The sequence below is a fragment of the Lissotriton helveticus genome, chromosome 9, assembly GCF_964261635.1.
Source record: "Lissotriton helveticus chromosome 9, aLisHel1.1, whole genome shotgun sequence".
Lineage (NCBI taxonomy): Eukaryota > Metazoa > Chordata > Amphibia > Caudata > Salamandridae > Lissotriton > Lissotriton helveticus.
This window is the reverse complement of record NC_136070.1, coordinates 358,575,993-358,597,561: the sequence shown is the minus strand read 5'-3', so window position 1 is coordinate 358,597,561 and position 21,569 is coordinate 358,575,993. Positions and strand designations below refer to the sequence as shown.

Below are 21,569 nucleotides of genomic sequence, written 5' to 3'. Positions count from 1 at the left end.
GTAGCCCTCCTGTCCTTGAAACATTGCAGAGCTGAATCTGCTTTTGTTCCAAAAAGCCTGGACCCATCAAAAGGCAGATCAAGTAGAGTGGCCTGCACATCTGGAGAGAACACTGAAGACCTAAGCCAGGCATGCCTCCTGGTAGCCACAGGGGAACCCATCATCCTGGAAACAGAGTCAGCCATATCCAGCCCAGACTGGATCACCTGACAGGCTGCGGCTTGTGTATCTGCCAACACTTCCAAGAAGTGACCACAGTCATCATCAGGCAGCTTAGGGGGCACCTCTTTAGCAGAATCCATCAAGGCATGAATATACCTTACCAACAAGCACGTGGCATTTGTACACTTTAAAGCCATGCTTCCAGAGAAGAAAACCTTTTTGGCAGATTGATCTAGTTTTTTTGAGTCTCTATCCCCGGATTGGTGGGGAAAGACCCAGCAGACTGCTTTGTTGAACAAGAAGCTTGAACCACCAGGCTCTCAGGCAAAGGGTGGGTAGGAAGAAAGGCCAGATCCCCGGGTGCAGCCTTATATCATCTCACCAATGTCCTTGATACCGCAGGGGCAGATAAGGGCATCTACCACACTTGGCACTATCAAAGCCTCATTGAAAGGCAGCAAGGGTTCGACTACAGAAGATTGTGAATGCAACACCTCTGTCAGCATATTTGACTTGACCTCTGCTGTGGGCAATTGTAAGTCCAACAGATCAGCAGCCTTCCTGATGATAAAATGATATGGAGCAAGGTCCTGCGAAGGCAAAGCTTTCTGGGAAGAAAGCTCCCATTCTGGGGAAGTGTCCAAGCCACTGGCCTCTTGAAGGCCCACAAAGTCACCCACTGAGTCGATGATTTTCCCCACTTCCTCCAGATCCTGCTGGTACTCTTCTTCCTCCAACTTCCTCCGATGTCATCCACGGCAGCGTCGAAGGTGGATCTTCGGAAACAGGCAACGACGCTGCTCAAATCCGAGAAGGTGCCGGCCCAACTCCAGACAGAGCTGAAGACTGAGGTATTAGCGTGGAAAATCTCGGCACCAGGAACTGCTATGACGGAGCCCCTGGCATGAAAGGTACTGGGGCATATTGTTGGGGAATGCCTAAATTAAATGCAAGCGGACCCATGGGGCCGGGAGGCACGCCGGTAGGGTAAGTTGCCTTGGCAAACACGCCAAACATCACATTTAGGAAATGCGACGGACCCGCTCCTGGACCTGGATTGACCGGGTCTGGATCCAGAACCACAGGGTCTGGATGTGACCGAGGCCATGTGGCAGGCTAAGGCTGTAGCGCCAGGGACATTGGAGCCGATACAGGCGAAGCCGCAGGAGAAGCCTCTCTCAAAGTCATTGAATCCCCGGGCACTGGTGAATCTCTCGAAGTTGGAGAGCAAACCAGAGACACCTGTGGAGCGGGAGAAGGCAACAGCGAGATGATATCTTTAGTATGACGCTGCTGAACTGGAGAAACCGACCTTGTCCTTTGAAGATCAACGACGAGACCCATGTCTGGGCTTCTCCGTGTGTTTATTTGACTTCGATGTGTGCGAGGTCAGTGACCTCGACTTGGATCTCTTACGACCTCTCTTCTCCTTTTTGTCCCGTGCCATGAAGAGCTTCACCTCATGCTCCTTCAGCGCCTGCAGATTCATCTTCCGACAGGACGAACACCCTTTGACATCGTGATCCAACGACAGGCACCAGCGACAGTCATTGTGGGGGTCTGTGTTGGACATGTGGCCCCCACACTCTCTGCAACGCTTGAATCCTGATTTTTCAATGGAGCCATAGCACTGCTACACCAAGGGAAACAGCAGAAACAAAGTATAACGAAGAAAATTGAGAGTCCCAGAAAAAAACGTTACGTGTTGACTGCGCTAAAAAAAGGGAACTGATGTCAGCACGCCGACGAGGTCTTCTTATGGCTCCGATGATGTCATATGGAGTCGCAAGTAAAGCCATGCCATTGTGACCTCCTCGTCGACGTGGGAGAGCTAGAAAATATTTCCATGGAATGCTGATGCAAGGGTAATTCAAACGGTGAGGAATCCACAGGAAGATGTATCTATCAGAAAAAGGATATTTTTTGTATAACCTTGTGTGGAGTCTCTTTTTGTGGTGTGCCTCATGTGTCACTGGTGTGTGTGTGTTGTGTAAATGCTTTACACATTGCCTGTGGGATTTGCCTGACTGCTCTGCTAAGCTACCAACAGGGTGAGCAGGGGTTATTTTGGGTGTGTAAAATCCCTTATCCTGGCTAGAGTGGTGGGTTCTGCATGACTTAGGTGCATACCCTAGCCAATCAGAAACCCCATTTCGAACACTCCGATGTTGTGTTTTCACCTTATTATTTTTTATGTGCTGCATAAATACTTAATAATGTGCCTCTAAGTTAAGCCGTTTGTGCCAAGCTACCACAGAGTTGTGCCAAGCTACCACAGAGTTGAGCACAGGTTAATATAGTGACTTTTGTGATTCACCCTGGCAAAGGTTGTGGTTGTTGCTTGGGAAGGGTTTTCAACCCCATCACTCAAAACCCAATTTTTTTACAACTTCCAGAAAAGTTTCTTAGTTCGAATGAAGAGGGCTTTATCCGTACTGATGCTAAGCAGCATCGGATCGATGTTATGGCCTTCCTGGGCACAGACTTCGGTTGCTCAGACGTTTCCCATGTTCATCAATGACCACACCAAGAGCCCGCCATCATTAAGCTCCACTTTGGATCCAGCTTCCAACTAGCCATGATTCATCGACAACCATTTTTTCTCCATAAAGGTTTCTAAGCCAGAAGTTAAAATTCCACAGTACGAACCTGGTCCCTGTATCCAACCCGCGCTCTGTAGTGGTTGGCCATAATCTTTGACTTTGACCTGGCGTAGTGCAACCAGATAGCCATGGCTGGTGCCTTGCGCTTGATTTTAGTTCAAACTTTAAAAATTATTTTCTCCGGTACTGCTTACTGGGTTTTTGTTGCTTTAGAGTCATTCTTATTTATTAAAATATGTTCTATTTTTCTAAATTGGTTTGAATTTGTTCTTGTGTTGTATTTTCATGTTATTATTGTTTGAGTAGTGCATAAATACTTTACACGTTAAGTTAAGCCTGTCTACTTTGTGACAACCTGCCAGATGGTTGAGCACAGGTTTATTTAGTGACTTTAGTGGTTCATTTCCCTCAACTATAACTCTAATTTCTTACTCTCCTTAAGAGCCACTGCAGCCAATGTAATAACAATTGGCAATTTTTATTTCAGGCTGACAAAAAGAAGGCATGGAAATAAGCAGAATTCCTCACTTCAATGGACCTACAGCAAGGATTAGAAGGATCCACGCAGTCTAAAGGCCCCATATTAGATAATTAATTGACAATGGGGCAAATTATTCAAAATGTGTACATTGAAACAATAATGTGGTCTGAGCACAACCTCATTTAGTTTTCAGTATACTTCTCAGTCACACAGGCTAAAACTCAAAGAGAAGTAGTTCAGAGCAGGAGTTGGTCCAAAATGTACATCAACACATTTAAAGCGATCTTGAAGTACACTGCCCTGATTGAAGAAGACACCATATCAGATAAATATTTAGCCTAAACTAACTTTATGAGGTAAGCCGCAAAACAAGTATACCACTATTAAGCCTATACTAATCTTTGGATGTAAGAATCATGTCACATGGTTCACCCAGGAAGGTATGAATGCCAAAACACCATTACGCTCTTATGATAAGCATGCTAAGAAGGTCTTGAAAACAAAATTGTGATAAAGGCAGGAAAGTTAACTCATTTCCTTTCCAGATTATCAAGGCTCAAAACCTCCAGAAGATTTATTTTCAGACCATCAATAACTACCTAATTACTCAGCGCTCTCTCTCTCTCCTGGAGTTGTAACAGCGGAAGACCACTGTATTTTTTCTTCCCACACAACATTTTATTGTCAACAGCCAGAGTATTCCTGTTAAGGCCATATATTGTAGCAACGAAATATACATAGTACAAGTATTGATGTCAACATTTTGTGTCCAACTATGCAGAAAAAAATCATATGCATAGCAACCTATAACATTAACACTCAACTGAAGTGTCATATATCCCATCTGTGTATGTCACATGTCGAGTCAACCCCAGAGCGAACAATTAGGTCATTAATACCTCGAGCACCAAACCCAATGGTAGGCATGAGGAACAGCAATCTATCGGATGATCTGGTATAGGTTCTATGTAAATTCCCCAGAAGTCTGCCCATCTCTTCCATATCTTGGGGTGTTTCTGGGGGCAGCCCCGCGGAGCGAATATAGGTATTACTAACCCCATACAAAAATCTAGGCCCCCTTTCCAGGCCCCAATGGATGGCGTGGAGGTGTCCTTTCAGGCCCTCACAATGTCTCGCTTCGCCAGTGTGAGACCCAGTCACAGTATCTGGCATTTATAAATGTTGCCCCCAATATCATCAGTTATGTGTAGAAGAATTAATTGGGATGAATGAGGGATGTCCCAACCCAGGCCCTGTGACAAACACGCAATGACCCCGTGCCAGAATCTTGAGAGAGATGTGCACAGCAAATAGTATGGAGGAAAGTACTCTTGGCTGCCTGGCATCACAAGCAGAGTGGAGAGGTATTAAGTCCAGCCCGCCAAAGCCGATGTCTAGTATAATATACCCTGTGTAGGTACTTAAAGTGCATGTAGCGTAGCCGAGTCGCTATGGCGGCACTTTGAGGGGATGCCAGTGCCTCGGTCCAGTCCTCATCGTCTAAAGGGCCAAAGTCTGTATGCCAAGCCTACCGTGTATTAGACAGTGTTGTTTGGCTATTTGTGACAAGCGTGCAATATATTTTGGTGATGAACTATAGTTACTTACCTGTAATCTGTGGTTCTCCAATATTGGTGCCTTTCATTGATTCACATGCCTGAATCATTCCCCGTCGTCGGAGTGGGAGTCCCACGGTACATAAAAAATCAATAATATGCCATAAATATGTAGTAATACTAATAGAAAAGAACCAGGAAGTAAAGTAGCCAATGCTACAGTAGGAAAAACTTCCACATCTATGACTCTCATAGTCATTTTGTATAGTCCAAGCTACAGCCAATCAGGCGCCAGCACCCACCAGAATGTTCTCCCCAGAGGCTCAGGCTCTCAGATTTTCTCGCAAGGAGTGAAGGTAAACCAAAATAGCCTAAAAAAGCCTCAGAGGGGAGGTGGGCGGGTTGCATGTGAATCTATGAAAGACACCAATACTGGAGAACCACAGATTACAGGTAAGTAACTATAGTTCTTCTCCAGTATTAGGGGTGTCTTTCATAGATTCACATGCCTGAATCAGAGTAGCTAGCAGTACATATCCTTGCTGGCCAGACGCCAATGACGCCAAGCTTGTCAGCTAGTAATGCAAATAACAATGCAAGGTGAAAATACACATATTGTATAAAGCATAACATAATGCAATCATGAAAATATGTGTGAACATAACATAAGAAGCGTCTGACAGCAGAAAGAAGGAGGTGGGAAACAGAGGCTCACCTTAATGAAACAGATTCCGTAGAACAGCTCGACCCACAGAAGTATCAGCCTCGCTGATTGACTCTAGACAGTAATGTCTGGTAAAGGTATGGTGACTAGCCCAAGTAGCCGCTTTGCAGATCTGCTGAAGAGGAACTCCAGCAAATAAGGCCGTAGATGAAGAGACCGCTCTCGTAGAGTGCGCTCGGGGCGCTGATGTTAAAGGTCTCCCAGCCTGTGCATGGCAAAAGGCAATGGCAGCCGAGATCCATCTTGCAAAAGTCTGTTTTGAAACTGCCTGCCTCTTACGAATCGCACCGTAGGTAATGAACAACTGGTCAGAAGTGCGTACAGTGGACGTTCTTTGTAGGTAGAATTTAAGACATCTTTTAATGTCAAGCGAATGTAACGCTCTTTCCGAGGGTGTTTGCGGGTCAGGAAAGAACGACTTAAGGACAATAGGTTCGTTCAAATGAAAATCCGAAGGTACTTTCGGAATGTATTTTGGATTTGTGCGAAGTATCACAGAGTCACTTGTGAATTGCAGGAAAGGATGATGCACAGTGAAAGCTTGGATATCGCTTACCCTCCTGGAGGATGTTAAAGCCAAGAGCAGTGATACTTTCCATGAAAGGTACTTCAAGTCGGCTTTGTGGATGGGCTCGAATGGGTGGCGCATGAGTTGAGCTAGGACGACATTCAGATGCCACGAAGGAGGTGGACGGCGTACAGGAGGGAACATTCTAAAGAGGCCTCTGAAGAATTGTTGGATAATCCTTGCTGAGTACAGAGAATTGGTCCCATCCTGTTGATATCTGGATATTGCAGCCAGAAACACTTTTAAGGTAGCATGAGACAGCCCTGTTTGTGCTAAATGCAGGAAAAACGGAAGAATTTCCTCAGGTTTTGCTGAAAAAGGGTGAACCCCTGCTGAGCGGCACCAGATGCAGAAGCGCTTCCATTTCAGACTGTACGTCTTGATGGTAGCAGGCGCTCTAGCCTTGGCCAACACCTCTTTACAGTCCTCCGGGATGTTCAGGTGTGCAAACTCATGGTGTTCAGGAGCCAGGCCGCTAATCTCAGAGATGCTGGGTCCGGATGGAAGACTTGTCCTTCCTGAATGCTGAGCAAGTTCGGGATCGGATGTAACTGAATTGGCTTGCACTCTGACAGTAGGAGGAGCTCTGTAAACCAATACTGGCGCGGCCATCTGGGCGCAATCAGGATGAGTCGGCAAGGTTCCTTCTTCATCTTCCGCAGAACCTTAGGGACTAATGGAATCGGTGGGAAAGCGTACGCAAACGTCAGAGACCAATTGATGGAGAACGCATTCCCCAGAGAGTTCTTGTGGGGATGCCAGCTTGCGAAGCTCTGGCATTTGCTGTTGGTACTTGTCGCAAATAGATCTAGGTCTGGCCAGCCCCACTGATGAAATATGTGTTCCACTGTCTCCTGGTGAAGCTCCCATTCGTGGGTGGTGACCGTTGTTCTGCTGAGTGCATCCGCGAGAACGTTTTCCGTCCCCGGAACATGCACTGCTTGCAGATGTACATTGTGGTGAAGAGCCCATGTCCATAAATCCTGTGCCTCTTGAGACAAGAGAAGAGATCGAGTTCCCCCCTGCTTGTTGACGTAGTGCATGCTTGTTGTGTTGTCTGTTCATATCAACACATTGGCATCCTGAATGATGGCACAAAACGCCTTGAGTGCAAGAAAAATGGCTCTCAGTTCTAAACGGTTGATGTGCCACCGTTTCTGTTGCGCAGTCCATTTACCGCTGATCGTGAGGCCTTGTAGATGAGCCCCCCAGCCCTCGAGGGATGCATCTGCAGTGATGGTGCTTCTTGAAGGAACGCGCACCCCTGCCTCAGATGACTCATCTGTGTCCACCAGAGAAGAGACTTCTTCATTAGTGGTGTGATTCGAATGAGGTCCTCGAAAGTGCCCGAAATCTGTTGCCACTGTAAGGTTAGTTCCTCCTGAAGCGGCCTCATTCGAAGCCGGCAATTTGGAAGTAATGGAATACAAGCCGACGCCATCCCTAGAAAAGACTTGTACAGTGGAACTGAAACTGACTTTCTTTGCATGAGATCTTGTGCTAGCCGACTTATCTTTATTTGTCTCTCTTTGGAGACGAAAGCTCTGAGTTTTTGAGTGTCCAGAGTCGCTCCTAAGAATGCCTTTCTCTGAGACAATTGCATTTGGGATTTGCTGAAGTTGATTGTCAGGCCCAGAGACTGAAATAGGTGCAGACACTGTTGAAGGTGACGTTGAACGGTTTCGTGAGAACTGGCCTTTATAAGGCAGTCGTCCAGATACGGGAAAATGTGTATGCCCTCCAGCCGGAGGTGTGCAGCCACTGGAGCTAAACTTTTGTAAATACTCTTGGAGCTGACCGCAGTCCAAAAGGAAGGACCTTGAACTGGTAGTCCCTGCCAGCCACCCTGAAGCGAAGGAATTTCCTGTGGCGAGGTAGGATGGGGATGTGGAAATATGCATCCTGGAGATCTAAAGTGACCATGCAATCTCCTGCTGCTAGAAGATGTAATATCTCCTGAAGCGACAACATCCGGAACGTTAATTTCCTTAGATATTTGTTAAAAGCGCGAAGATCGAGGATCGGGCGCCACTCCCCGTTCTTCTTCCTTATCAGGAAGAACCTGGAGTATTCCTCTCATCCTCTGAGGAACGCTCTCGATCGCTCCTTTTTGTATCATCAATTTGATTTGGGTAAGCAGCTCCTTCAGGTGAGCTGGAGGCGGTCCTCTTGGCGGAACATTTGGACGGAATTTTTCGAATTCTAGGGCATGGCCCCTGGCCACAATATCCAGGATCCATTTGTCTGTTGTTATAGACTGCCAGTTGGAGTAAAATTTCGATATTCTTCCGCCAAGTTTTTTGTGAGGGTGGAAAATAGGTGGTGGCAGGTGAAAAGTATCATTGGCGCTTGTCTTTGCCGCGGTAATTTGTCTTACCCCTGTTCTGGGTGTAGTGTGATCTTTTCTGCCCATAAGACTGGTAGCGCTGTGTCTGATAGCGCTAGTTACTTTGTCGGTATGTGGATTGTTGTTGATATCCACCTCTATTGGAGGACGTCCCTCGTCCTCTTGCTCCTCGAAAGGGCGGCTTGCGGAATTGGAGAGTGCCCAAGGATCTTGCTGTCTCAGTATCCTTTTTAATTGTTTGTAAAGCTTCCTCTACTTTGGGACCAAATAAATATTCGCCATCAAATGGCATGTCTAAAACTCTGTTTTGGACTTCTTGCCTGAAAGAAGTTGAATGTAACCATCCCTGTCTGCGCAGGACAGCAGCTCCTGCTAATTGTCGAAATCCCGTAGATGCGACATCTACAGCTGAATCAATAATCTCTTCCGAGATTCTTTGGCCTTCTTAAAGAATTTGGAGTGCTTCAGCCTTGGATTGCTCAGGGAGGAGATCAATGAAAGGTGCGATGTCCGACCACATTTGGCGGTCATACCGCCCCAAAATGGCCAATGCATTGGCAGCACGAACAGTTGTTGCAGCCATGGTGGAAACACGCTTTCCAATTGAGTCTAGGCGTCTGCCATCCCTGTCCGGCGGCGCCGTAACTGCAGAGGATGGATTTCTTGCTCTCTTCTGGGCAGCCTGGACAATTACTGAGTCAAATTTTGGATGTCCAATCAGACATGCAGGCGATTTTTCGGGAGCTTTATACTTTTTATCAATGCGTGGCAAGACCGGAGGAATGGAGGCCGGCGTTGACATTACCTTAATCCCTTCCTTCCAGATGAAATCAATGATGGGTATTGTTTTTATTTGTCGTCTGGGCTGATCTTTAAAATCGTATAAGAAACATTCTTGTTGCGTCTGTTCCATCTGTATATGAAAGCGTTTGGTTGCACGCTCCATTAGTAAGTGAAAACTAGCTACATCCACCGGAGGGGAGGCCGACGTAGTCTGAGGAGATGGTGAAGGAGATTGTACTTGATAGTCATCCCACTCCGATAAATCATCCACTTCTCCTTCTTCCCTTTGGTCTTCATCATCTGAAGACTGCGGAGCTCCCTCTTGAGTAGGTTGTGAGTGTGAAGACGGACACACCGGTGGGAGCACAGTTGGAGGTACTTCAGAAGTTGGAGTTGCCGGTCCAGAACCTGCCGATTCTTTGAGTCTAGGCGTCTGCCATCCCAAGACAACCCTACCAAGAAGAATAGCTAAGAGTATTGCACCTCTGCTGTGTGCTGTTGGCCAGCAGTTGCTGCTTCTCTCTGTGGTGGAGGAAAAGGACTGACTCTTTTTGCCCTGCTGTGTTATCCTGCTTGGGAAGGGAATCTCCAAGGGCCTGTGTGTGCCTCCAATCCAGTTGAAACGCATCCAGCAGTGCTCCCTGCATCGGATACTGGAGACTCTAGAATAACGGGCAGTGTGCGTTCTCTCGAGTGGCAAACAGGTCTACCCAAAGAGACCCCCACACCCTAAAAATGCAGCAAATCAACTCCAGGTGCAGCCTCCACTCGTGGTCTGCTGAATACTGCAGACTGAGACTAGAAGCATGCACGTTCAGCACCCTGGCCAGATGATTTGCAACTACACAAATCTGGTGGTCCTGAACCCAGGACCAAAGCAACAGAGCCTCTCTGCAGAAACGATACAACCCTACCCATCCCTGCTTTTTGATATACCACATCGCAGTAGTGTTGTCCACCAGGACTTGAAACGCCTGACCACGAAGGGAGGGAAGGAAGGCCTTGAGAGCCAAACGTATTGCCTGCTATTCGAGAATGTTGATGTAAAGTAAGCTTTCCTCTGGAGACCAAAGACCCTTGACCTCCAGATCCCCCAGATGTGCTCCTCATCCTAGAGTGGGGGCATCCGTGATCACCGTAGCCACCGGTGGAGGAGGCTGAAAAGGCTTCCCTTGAGACAGGTTATCCGAAACACTCCACCAAGACAACCCCGAAGCAGTGACTCTGGAGATTCTGACCAACTTCCGAAGATCTCCATTGTGCTGAAACCAATGTCTGTGTAGGCACCACTGGAGTGCCCTAATGCGCCAGTGTGCATGGGTGACCAACAGCATGCAGGAAATGAACAGACCGAGCAGAGGTAGGACCTTCAGGACTGGAACAACCGCTCCATCATGAAACAAAAGAATCATTCCCTGTATGTCGAGAATCCTCTGCGGAGATGGGAAAGATCGACAGTACTGCCCCTATGAACAGGTTCTCCGAGAGGGCACCAGGTGACATTTGGGTATATTTATTGAGAAACCCAAGTCAAACAACAGACGTGTTACCTGCAGATGATGCAGCACCAACTCTGGCAACTTTGCCTTGAGTAGCCAGTGGTCCAGATAGGGGAAAACAGGAATCCCGAACCTTCTGAAATGAGCTGCTACCACCGCCATCACCTTCGTGAAGACCTGTGGTGCGGACGTAAGCCCGAACTGGAGGACTATAAACTGGTAGTGTTCAGACCCCACCATAAAACAGAGATACTTCCGATGCGACTTCAGGATGGGAAGATTAAAATATGCATCCTGCAAATCGATCAACACCATCCAGCCTTCCTGTTGTAGTGCAAGAATAACCTGAGCTAGGATAATCTTGAACTTTTCCTGCCTGAGATAAAAGTTCAAAATCATGAGGTCTAGGACTGGCCTCAACCGGCCGTCCTTCTTGGGGATCAGGAACTACCGGGAGGAGCAAACCTGACCCACTCCTGCTCTGGAGCCACCTCGATCGTACCTTTCTGTAACAAGGCAAGAACCTCCTACTGCAGGAGCAGCAGATGGTACTCTGAACACCAGCCCTGGTGAGGAGGGTAAGGAGGAGGAAACTCTAGGAATGAAAGGGCGTACCCATTTTCTACAAGATTCAAAACCCAAAGATCTGATGTAACAGATTTCCAATTTTGTAGAAAAAGGGACACCCGGCCTCCTACAGGACCAACATGCTCCAAGATGGGAGATCTAGAGCTGGTATCCTGTAGTACTGGTGGTAGAACAGGAGAGGAGGAGGTATAGACTGTTGCCGGGAGGCTCCCCACAGGTGGCCTCTACCCTTTTCTCTGTATGTCTTCTACAAAGGGTTCTGCTGCAGCTGTTGACGACCTAGAAAAGAAGCCGTTTTTCGGAGACCTCGAAACCTCCTGAAACCATAACCCCTAGACTGGGACTTCAAGCCCAAGGATCTCGCAGTAGCCCTCCTGTCCTTGAAACATTGCAGAGCTGAATCTGCTTTTGTTCCAAAAAGCCTGGACCCATCAAAAGGCAGATCAAGTAGAGTGGCCTGCACATCTGGAGAGAACACTGAAGACCTAAGCCAGGCATGCCTCCTGGTAGCCACAGGGGAACCCATCATCCTGGAAACAGAGTCAGCCATATCCAGCCCAGACTGGATCACCTGACAGGCTGCGGCTTGTGTATCTGCCAACACTTCCAAGAAGTGACCACAGTCATCATCAGGCAGCTTAGGGGGCACCTCTTTAGCAGAATCCATCAAGGCATGAATATACCTTACCAACAAGCACGTGGCATTTGTACACTTTAAAGCCATGCTTCCAGAAAAGAAAACCTTTTTGGCAGATTGATCTAGTTTTTTTGAGTCTCTATCCCCGGATTTGTGGGGAACGACCCAGCAGACTGCTTTGTTGAACAAGAAGCTTGAACCACCAGGCTCTCAGGCAAAGGGTGGGTAGGAAGAAAGGCCAGATCCCCGGGTGCAGCCTTATATCATCTCACCAATGTCCTTGATACCGCAGGGGCAGATAAGGGCATCTGCCACACTTGGCACTATCAAAGCCTCATTGAAAGGCAGCAAGGGTTCGACTACAGAAGATTGTGAATACAACACCTCAGTCAGGATATTTGACTTGACCTCTGCTGTGGGCAATTGTAAGTCCAACAGATCAGCAGCCTTCCTGATGATAAAATGATATGGAGCAAGGTCCTGCGAAGGCAAAGCTTTCTGGGAAGAAAGCTCCCATTCTGGGGAAGTGTCCAAGCCTCTGGCCTCTTGAAGGCCCACAAAGTCACCCACTGAGTCGATGATTTTCCCCACTTCCTCCAGATCCTGCTGGTACTCTTCTTCCTCCAACTTCCTCCGATGTCATCCACGGCAGCGTCGAAGGTGGATCTTCGGAAACAGGCAACGACGCTGCTCGAATCCGAGAAGGTGCCGGCCCAACTCCAGACAGAGCTGAAGACTGAGGTATTAGCGTGGAAAATCTCGGCACCAGGAACTGCTATGACGGAGCCCCTGGCATGAAAGGTACTGGGGCATATTGTTGGGGAATGCCTAAATTAAATGCAAGCGGACCCATGGGGCCGGGAGGCACGCCGGTAGGGTAAGTTGCCTTGGCAAACACGCCAAACATCACATTTAGGAAATGCGACGGACCCGCTCCTGAACCTGGATTGACCGGGTCTGGATCCAGAACCACCGGGTCTGGATCTGACCGAGGCCATGTGGCAGGCTAAGGCTGTAGCGCCAGGGACATTGGAGCCGATACAGGCGAAGCCGCAGGAGAAGCCTCTCTCAAAGTCATTGAATCCCCGGGCACTGGTGAATCTCTCGAAGTTGGAGAGCAAACCAGAGACACCTGTGGAGCGGGAGAAGGCAACAGCGAGATGATATCTTTAGTATGACGCTGCTGAACTGGAGAAACCGACCTTGTCCTTTGAAGATCAACGACGAGACCCATGTCTGGGCTTCTCCGTGTGTTTATTTGACTTCGATGTGTGCGAGGTCAGTGACCTCGACTTGGATCTCTTACGACCTCTCTTCTCCTTTTTGTCCCGTGCCATGAAGAGCTTCACCTCATGCTCCTTCAGCGCCTGCAGATTCATCTTCCGACAGGACGAACACCCTTTGACATCGTGATCCAACGACAGGCACCAGCGACAGTCATTGTGGGGGTCTGTGTTGGACATGTGGCCCCCACACTCTCTGCAACGCTTGAATCCTGATTTTTCAATGGAGCCATAGCACTGCTACACCAAGGGAAACAGCAGAAACAAAGTATAACGAAGAAAATTGAGAGTCCCAGAAAAAAACGTTACGTGTTGACTGCGCTAAAAAAAGGGAACTGATGTCAGCACGCCGACGAGGTCTTCTTATGGCTCCGATGATGTCATATGGAGTCGCAAGTAAAGCCATGCCATTGTGACCTCCTCGTCGACGTGGGAGAGCTAGAAAATATTTCCGTGGAATGCTGATGCAAGGGTAATTCAAACGGTGAGGAATCCACAGGAAGATGTATCTATCAGAAAAAGGATATTTTTTGTATAACCTTGTGTGGAGTCTCTTTTTGTGGTGTGCCTCATGTGTCACTGGTGTGTGTGTGTTGTGTAAATGCTTTACACATTGCCTGTGGGATTTGCCTGACTGCTCTGCTAAGCTACCAACAGGGTGAGCAGGGGTTATTTTGGGTGTGTAAAATCCCTTATCCTGGCTAGAGTGGTGGGTTCTGCATGACTTAGGTGCATACCCTAGCCAATCAGAAACCCCATTTCGAACACTCCGATGTTGTGTTTTCACCTTATTATTTTTTATGTGCTGCATAAATACTTAATAATGTGCCTCTAAGTTAAGCCGTTTGTGCCAAGCTACCACAGAGTTGAGCACAGGTTAATATAGTGACTTTTGTGATTCACCCTGGCAAAGGTTGTGGTTGTTGCTTGGGAAGGGTTTTCAACCCCATCACTCAAAACCCAATTTTTTTACAACTTCCAGAAAAGTTTCTTAGTTCGAATGAAGAGGGCTTTATCCGTACTGATGCTAAGCAGCATCGGATCGATGTTATGGCCTTCCTGGGCACAGACTTCGGTTGCTCAGACGTTTCCCATGTTCATCAATGACCACACCAAGAGCCCGCCATCATTAAGCTCCACTTTGGATCCAGCTTCCAACTAGCCATGATTCATCGACAACCATTTTTTCTCCATAAAGGTTTCTAAGCCAGAAGTTAAAATTCCACAGTACGAACCTGGTCCCTGTATCCAACCCGCGCTCTGTAGTGGTTGGCCATAATCTTTAACTTTGACCTGGCGTAGTGCAACCAGATAGCCATGGCTGGTGCCTTGCGCTTGATTTTAGTTCAAACTTTAAAAATTATTTTCTCCGGTACTGCTTACTGGGTTTTTGTTGCTTTAGAGTCATTCTTATTTATTAAAATATGTTCTATTTTTCTAAATTGGTTTGAATTTGTTCTTGTGTTGTATTTTCATGTTATTATTGTTTGAGTAGTGCATAAATACTTTACACGTTAAGTTAAGCCTGTCTACTTTGTGACAACCTGCCAGATGGTTGAGCACAGGTTTATTTAGTGACTTTAGTGGTTCACTTCCCTCAACTATAACTCTAATTTCTTACTCTCCTTAAGAGCCACTGCAGCCAATGTAATAACAATTGGCAATTTTTATTTCAGGCTGACAAAAGAAGGCATGGAAATAAGCAGAATTCCTCACGTCAATGGACCTACAGCAAGGATTAGAAGGATCCACGCAGTCTAAAGGCCCCATATTAGATAATTAATTGACAATGGGGCAAATTATTCAAAATGTGTACATTGAATCAATAATGTGGTCTGAGCACAACCTCATTTAGTTTTCAGTATTCTTCTCAGTCACACAGGCTAAAACTCAAAGAGAAGTAGTTCAGAGCAGGAGTTGGTCCAAAATGTACATCAACACATTTAAAGCGATCTTGAAGTACACTGCCCTGATTGAAGAAGACACCATATCAGATAAATATTTAGCCTAAACTAACTTTATGAGGTAAGCCGCAAAACAAGTATACCACTATTAAGCCTATACTAATCTTTGGATGTAAGAATCATGTCACATGGTTCACCCAGGAAGGTATGAATGCCAAAACACCATTACGCTCTTATGATAAGCATGCTAAGAAGGTCTTGAAAACAAAATTGTGATAAAGGCAGGAAAGTTAACTCATTTCCTTTCCAGATTATCAAGGCTCAAAACCTCCAGAAGATTTATTTTCAGACCATCAATAACTACCTAATTACTCAGCGCTCTCTCTCTCTCCTGGAGTTGTAACAGCGGAAGACCACTGTATTTTTTCTTCCCACACAACATTTTATTGTCAACAGCCAGAGTATTCCTGTTAAGGCCATATATTGTAGCAACGAAATATACATAGTACAAGTATTGATGTCAACATTTTGTGTCCAACTATGCAGAAAAAAATCATATGCATAGCAACCTATAACATTAACACTCAACTGAAGTGTCATATATCCCGTCTGTGTATGTTACATGTCGAGTCAACCCCAGAGCGAACAATTAGGTCATTAATACCTCGAGCACCAAACCCAATGGTAGGCATGAGGAACAGCAATCTATCGGATGATCTGGTATAGGTTCTATGTAAATTCCCCAGAAGTCTGCCAATCTCTTCCATATCTTGGGGTGTTTCTGGGGGCAGCCCCGCGGAGCGAATATAGGTATTACTAACCCCATACAAAAATCTAGGCCCCCTTTCCAGGCCCCAATGGATGGCGTGGAGGTGTCCTTTCAGGCCCTCACAATGTCTCGCTTCGCCAGTGTGAGACCCAGTCACAGTATCTGGCATTTATAAATGTTTCCCCCAATATCATCAGTTATGTGTAGAAGAATTAATTGGGATGAATGAGGGATGTCCCAACCCAGGCCCTGCGACAAACACGCAATGACCCCGTGCCAGAATCTTGAGAGAGATGTGCACAGCAAATAGTATGGAGGAAAGTACTCTTGGCTGCCTGGCATCACAAGCAGAGTGGAGAGGTATTAAGTCCAGCCCGCCAAAGCCGATGTCTAGTATAATATACCCTGTGTAGGTACTTAAAGTGCATGTAGCGTAGCCGAGTCGCTATGGCGGCACTTTGAGGGGATGCCAGTGCCTCGGTCCAGTCCTCATCGTCTAAAGGGCCAAAGTCTGTATGCCAAGCCTACCGTGTATTAGACAGTGTTGTTTGGCTATTTGTGACAAGCGTGCAATATATTTTGGTGATGAACTATAGTTACTTACCTGTAATCTGTGGTTCTCCAATATTGGTGTCTTTCATTGATTCACATGCCTGAATCATTCCCCGTCGTCGGAGTGGGAGTCCCACGGTACATAAAAAATCAATAATATGCCATAAATATGTAGTAATACTAATAGAAAAGAACCAGGAAGTAAAGTAGCCAATGCTACAGTAGGAAAAACTTCCACATCTATGACTCTCATAGTCATTTTGTATAGTCCAAACTACAGCCAATCAGGCGCCAGCACCCACCAGAATGTTCTCCCCAGAGGCTCAGGCTCTCAGATTTTCTCGCAAGGAGTGAAGGTAAACCAAAATAGCCTAAAAAAGCCTCAGAGGGGAGGTGGGCGGGTTGCATGTGAATCTATGAAAGACACCAATACTGGAGAACCACAGATTACAGGTAAGTAACTATAGTTCTTCTCCAGTATTAGGGGTGTCTTTCATAGATTCACATGCCTGAATCAGAGTAGCTAGCAGTACATATCCTTGCTGGCCAGACGCCAATGACGCCAAGCTTGTCAGCTAGTAATGCAAATAACAATGCAAGGTGAAAATACACATATTGTATAAAGCATAACATAATGCAATCATGAAAATATGTGTGAACATAACATAAGAAGCGTCTGACAGCAGAAAGAAGGAGGTGGGAAACAGAGGCTCACCTTAATGAAACAGATTCCGTAGAACAGCTCGACCCACAGAAGTATCAGCCTCGCTGATTGACTCTAGACAGTAATGTCTGGTAAAGGTATGGTGACTAGCCCAAGTAGCCGCTTTGCAGATCTGCTGAAGAGGAACTCCAGCAAATAAGGCCGTAGATGAAGAGACCGCTCTCGTAGAGTGCGCTCGGGGCGCTGATGTTAAAGGTCTCCCAGCCTGTGCATGGCAAAAGGCAATGGCTGCCGAGATCCATCTTGCAAAAGTCTGTTTTGAAACTGCCTGCCTCTTACGAATCGCACCGTAGGTAATGAACAACTGGTCAGAAGTGCGTACAGTGGACGTTCTTTGTAGGTAGAATTTAAGACATCTTTTAATGTCAAGCGAATGTAACGCTCTTTCCGAGGGTGTTTGCGGGTCAAGAAAGAACGACTTAAGGACAATAGGTTCGTTCAAATGAAAATCCGAAGGTACTTTCGGAATGTATTTTGGATTTGTGCGAAGTATCACAGAGTCACTTGTGAATTGCAGGAAAGGATGATGCACAGTGAAAGCTTGGATATCGCTAACCCTCCTGGAGGATGTTAAAGCCAAGAGCAGTGATACTTTCCACGAAAGGTACTTCAAGTCGGCCTTGTGGATGGGCTCGAATGGGTGGCGCATGAGTTGAGCTAGGACGACATTCAGATGCCACGAAGGAGGTGGACGGCGTACAGGAGGGAACATTCTAAAGAGGCCTCTGAAGAATTGTTGGATAATCCTTGCTGAGTACAGAGAATTGGTCCCATCCTGTCGATATCTGGATATTGCAGCCAGAAACACTTTTAAGGTAGCATGAGACAGACCTGTTTGTGCTAAATGCAGGAAAAAAGGAAGAATTTCCTCAGGTTTTGCTGAAAAAGGGTGAACCCCTGCTGAGCGGCACCAGATGCAGAAGCGCTTCCATTTCAGACTGTACGTCTTGATGGTAGCAGGCGCTCTAGCCTTGGCCAACACCTCTTTACAGTCCTCCGGGATGTTCAGGTGTGCAAACTCACGGTGTTCAGGAGCCAGGCCGCTAATCTCAGAGATGCTGGGTCCGGATGGAAGACTTGTCCTTCCTGAATGCTGAGCAAGTTCGGGATCGGATGTAACTGAATTGGCTTGCACTCTGACAGTAGGAGGAGCTCTGTAAACCAATACTGGCGCGGCCATCTGGGCGCATTCAGGATGAGTCGGCAAGGTTCCTTCTTCATCTTCCGCAGAACCTTAGGGACTAATGGAATCGGTGGGAAAGCGTACGCCAACGTCAGAGACCAATTGATGGAGAACGCATTCCCCAGAGAGTTCTTGTGGGGATGCCAGCTTGTGAAGCTCTGGCATTTGCTGTTGGTACTTGTCGCAAATAGATCTAGGTCTGGCCAGCCCCACTGATGAAATATGTGTTCCACTGTCTCCTGGTGAAGCTCCCATTCGTGGGTGGTGACCGTTGTTCTGCTGAGTGCATCCCCGAGAACGTTTTCCGTCCCCGGAACATGCACTGCTTGCAGATGTACATTGTGGTGAAGAGCCCATGTCCATAAATCCTGTGCCTCTTGAGACAAGAGAAGAGATCGAGTTCCCCCCTGCTTGTTGACGTAGTGCATGCTTGTTGTGTTGTCTGTTCGTATCAACACATTGGCATCCTGAATGATGGCACAAAACGCCTTGAGTGCAAGAAAAATGGCTCTCAGTTCTAAACGGTTGATGTGCCACCGTTTCTGTTGCGCAGTCCATTTGCCGCTGATCGTGAGGCCTTGTAGATGAGCCCCCCAGCCCTCGAGGGATGCATCTGCAGTGATGGTTAGACTTGGTGCTTCTTGAAGGAACACGCACCCCTGCCTCAGATGACTCATCTGTGTCCACCAGAGAAGAGACTTCTTCATTAGTGGTGTGATTCGAATGAGGTCCTCGAAAGTGCCTGAAATCTGTTGCCACTGTAAGGTTAGTTCCTCCTGAAGCGGCCTCATTCGAAGCCGGCAATTTGGAAGTAATGGAATACAAGCCGACGCCATCCCTAGAAAAGACTTGTACAGTGGAACTGAAACTGACTTTCTTTGCATGAGATCTTGTGCTAGCCGACTTATCTTTATTTGTCTCTCTTTGGAGACGAAAGCTCTGAGTTTTTGAGTGTCCAGAGTCGCTCCTAAGAATGCCTTTCTCTGAGACAATTGCATTTGGGATTTGCTGAAGTTGATTGTCAGGCCCAGAGACTGAAATAGGTGCAGACACTGTTGAAGGTGACGTTGAACGGTTTCGTGAGAACTGGCCTTTATAAGGCAGTCGTCCAGATACGGGAAAATGTGTATGCCCTCCAGCCGGAGGTGTGCAGCCACTGGAGCTAAAACTTTTGTAAATACTCTTGGAGCTGACCGCAGTCCAAAAGGAAGGACCTTGAACTGGTAGTCCCTGCCAGCCACCCTGAAGCGAAGGAATTTCCTGTGGCGAGGTAGGATGGGGATGTGGAAATATGCATCCTGGAGATCTAAAGTGACCATGCAATCTCCTGCTGCTAGAAGATGTAATATCTCCTGAAGCGACAACATCAGGAACGTTAATTTCCTTAGATATTTGTTAAAAGCGCGAAGATCGAGGATCGGGCGCCACTCCCCGTTCTTCTTCCTTATCAGGAAGAACCTGGAGTAAAACCCTATTCCTCTCATCCTCTGAGGAACGCTCTAGATCGCTCCTTTTGTATCATCAATTTGATTTTGGTAAGCAGCTCCTTCAGGTGAGCTGGAGGCGGTCCTCTTGGCGGAACATTTGGAGGGAATTTTTCGAATTCTAGGGCATGGCCCCTGGCCACAATATCCAGGATCCATTTGTCTGTTGTTATAGACTGCCAGTTGGAGTAAAATTTCGATATTCTTCCGCCAAGTTTTTTGTGAGGGTGGAAAATAGGTGGTGGCAGGTGAAAAGTATCATTGGCGCTTGTCTTTGCCGCGGTAATTTGTCTTACCCCTGTTCTGGGTGTAGTGTGATCTTTTCTGCCCATAAGACTGGTAGCGCTGTGTCTGATAGCGCTAGTTACTTTGTCGGTATGTGGATTGTTGTTGATATCCACCTCTATTGGAGGACGTCCCTCGTCCTCTTGCTCCTCGAAAGGGCGGCTTGCGGAATTGGAGAGTGCCCAAGGATCTTGCTGTCTCAGTATCCTTTTTATTTGTTTGTAAAGCTTCCTCTACTTTGGGACCAAATAAATATTCGCCATCAAATGGCATGTCTAAAACTCTGTTTTGGACTTCTTGCCTGAAAGAAGTTGAATGTAACCATCCCTGTCTGCGCAGGACAGCAGCTCCTGCTAATTGTCGAAATCCCGTAGATGCGACATCTACAGCTGAATCAATAATCTCTTCCGAGATTCTTTGGCCTTCTTAAAGAATTTGGAGTGCTTCAGCCTTGGATTGCTCAGGGAGGAGATCAATGAAAGGTGCGATGTCCGACCACATTTGGCGGTCATACCGCCCCAAAATGGCCAATGCATTGGCAGCACGAACAGTTGTTGCAGCCATGGTGGAAACACGCTTTCCAATTGAGTCTAGGCGTCTGCCATCCCTGTCCGGCGGCGCCGTAACTGCAGAGGATGGATTTCTTGCTCTCTTCTGGGCAGCCTGGACAATTACTGAGTCAAATTTTGGATGTCCAATCAGACATGCAGGCGATTTTTCGGGAGCTTTATACTTTTTATCAATGCGTGGCAAGACCGGAGGAATGGAGGCCGGCGTTGACATTACCTTAATCCCTTCCTTCCAGATGAAATCAATGATGGGTATTGTTTTTATTTGTCGTCTGGGCTGATCTTTAAAATCGTATAAGAAACATTCTTGTTGCGTCTGTTCCATCTGTATATGAAAGCGTTTGCTTGCACGCTCCATTAGTAAGTGAAAACTAGCTACATCCACCGGAGGGGAGGCCGACGTGGTCTGAGGAGATGGTGAAGGAGATTGTACTTGATAGTCATCCCACTCCGATAAATCATCCACTTCTCCTTCTTCCCTTTGGTCTTCATCATCTGAAGACTGCGGAGCTCCCTCTTGAGTAGGTTGTGAGTGTGAAGACGGACACACCGGTGGGAGCACAGTTGGAGGTACTTCAGAAGTTGGAGTTGCCGGTCCAGAACCTGCCGATTCTGATGGTGGGAACCTCCTATAGTAATCCTCCAACATATATTGTAAATTGGATAGCAACGCCATAGGCACTTGAGCAACTGGGTTACTCACTGGTGTCGATATATTAACAGGAGATTGGGAAGCATCATATTCCTCCTCTTGAAGTTTGATATGCAACTCCGATGGACTAGTTGCTTGTCCAAATGTATTTTGGACCATCTCATCCTCACTTTCAGTGTCCAAAAGTTGGTCTGGCACTTCAGAAGACACCTTTAG

At 46.9% G+C, this 21,569-nt stretch overlaps 1 protein-coding gene across 1 annotated transcript in view; it reads right to left on the bottom strand.

Moving 5' to 3' along the window:
• PPP4R4 (protein phosphatase 4 regulatory subunit 4) overlaps positions 1-21,569 on the bottom strand; it is a 1,921,930-nt gene that overhangs the window by 14,561 nt on the left and 1,885,800 nt on the right. The gene's annotated exons all lie outside the window — the stretch shown is intronic.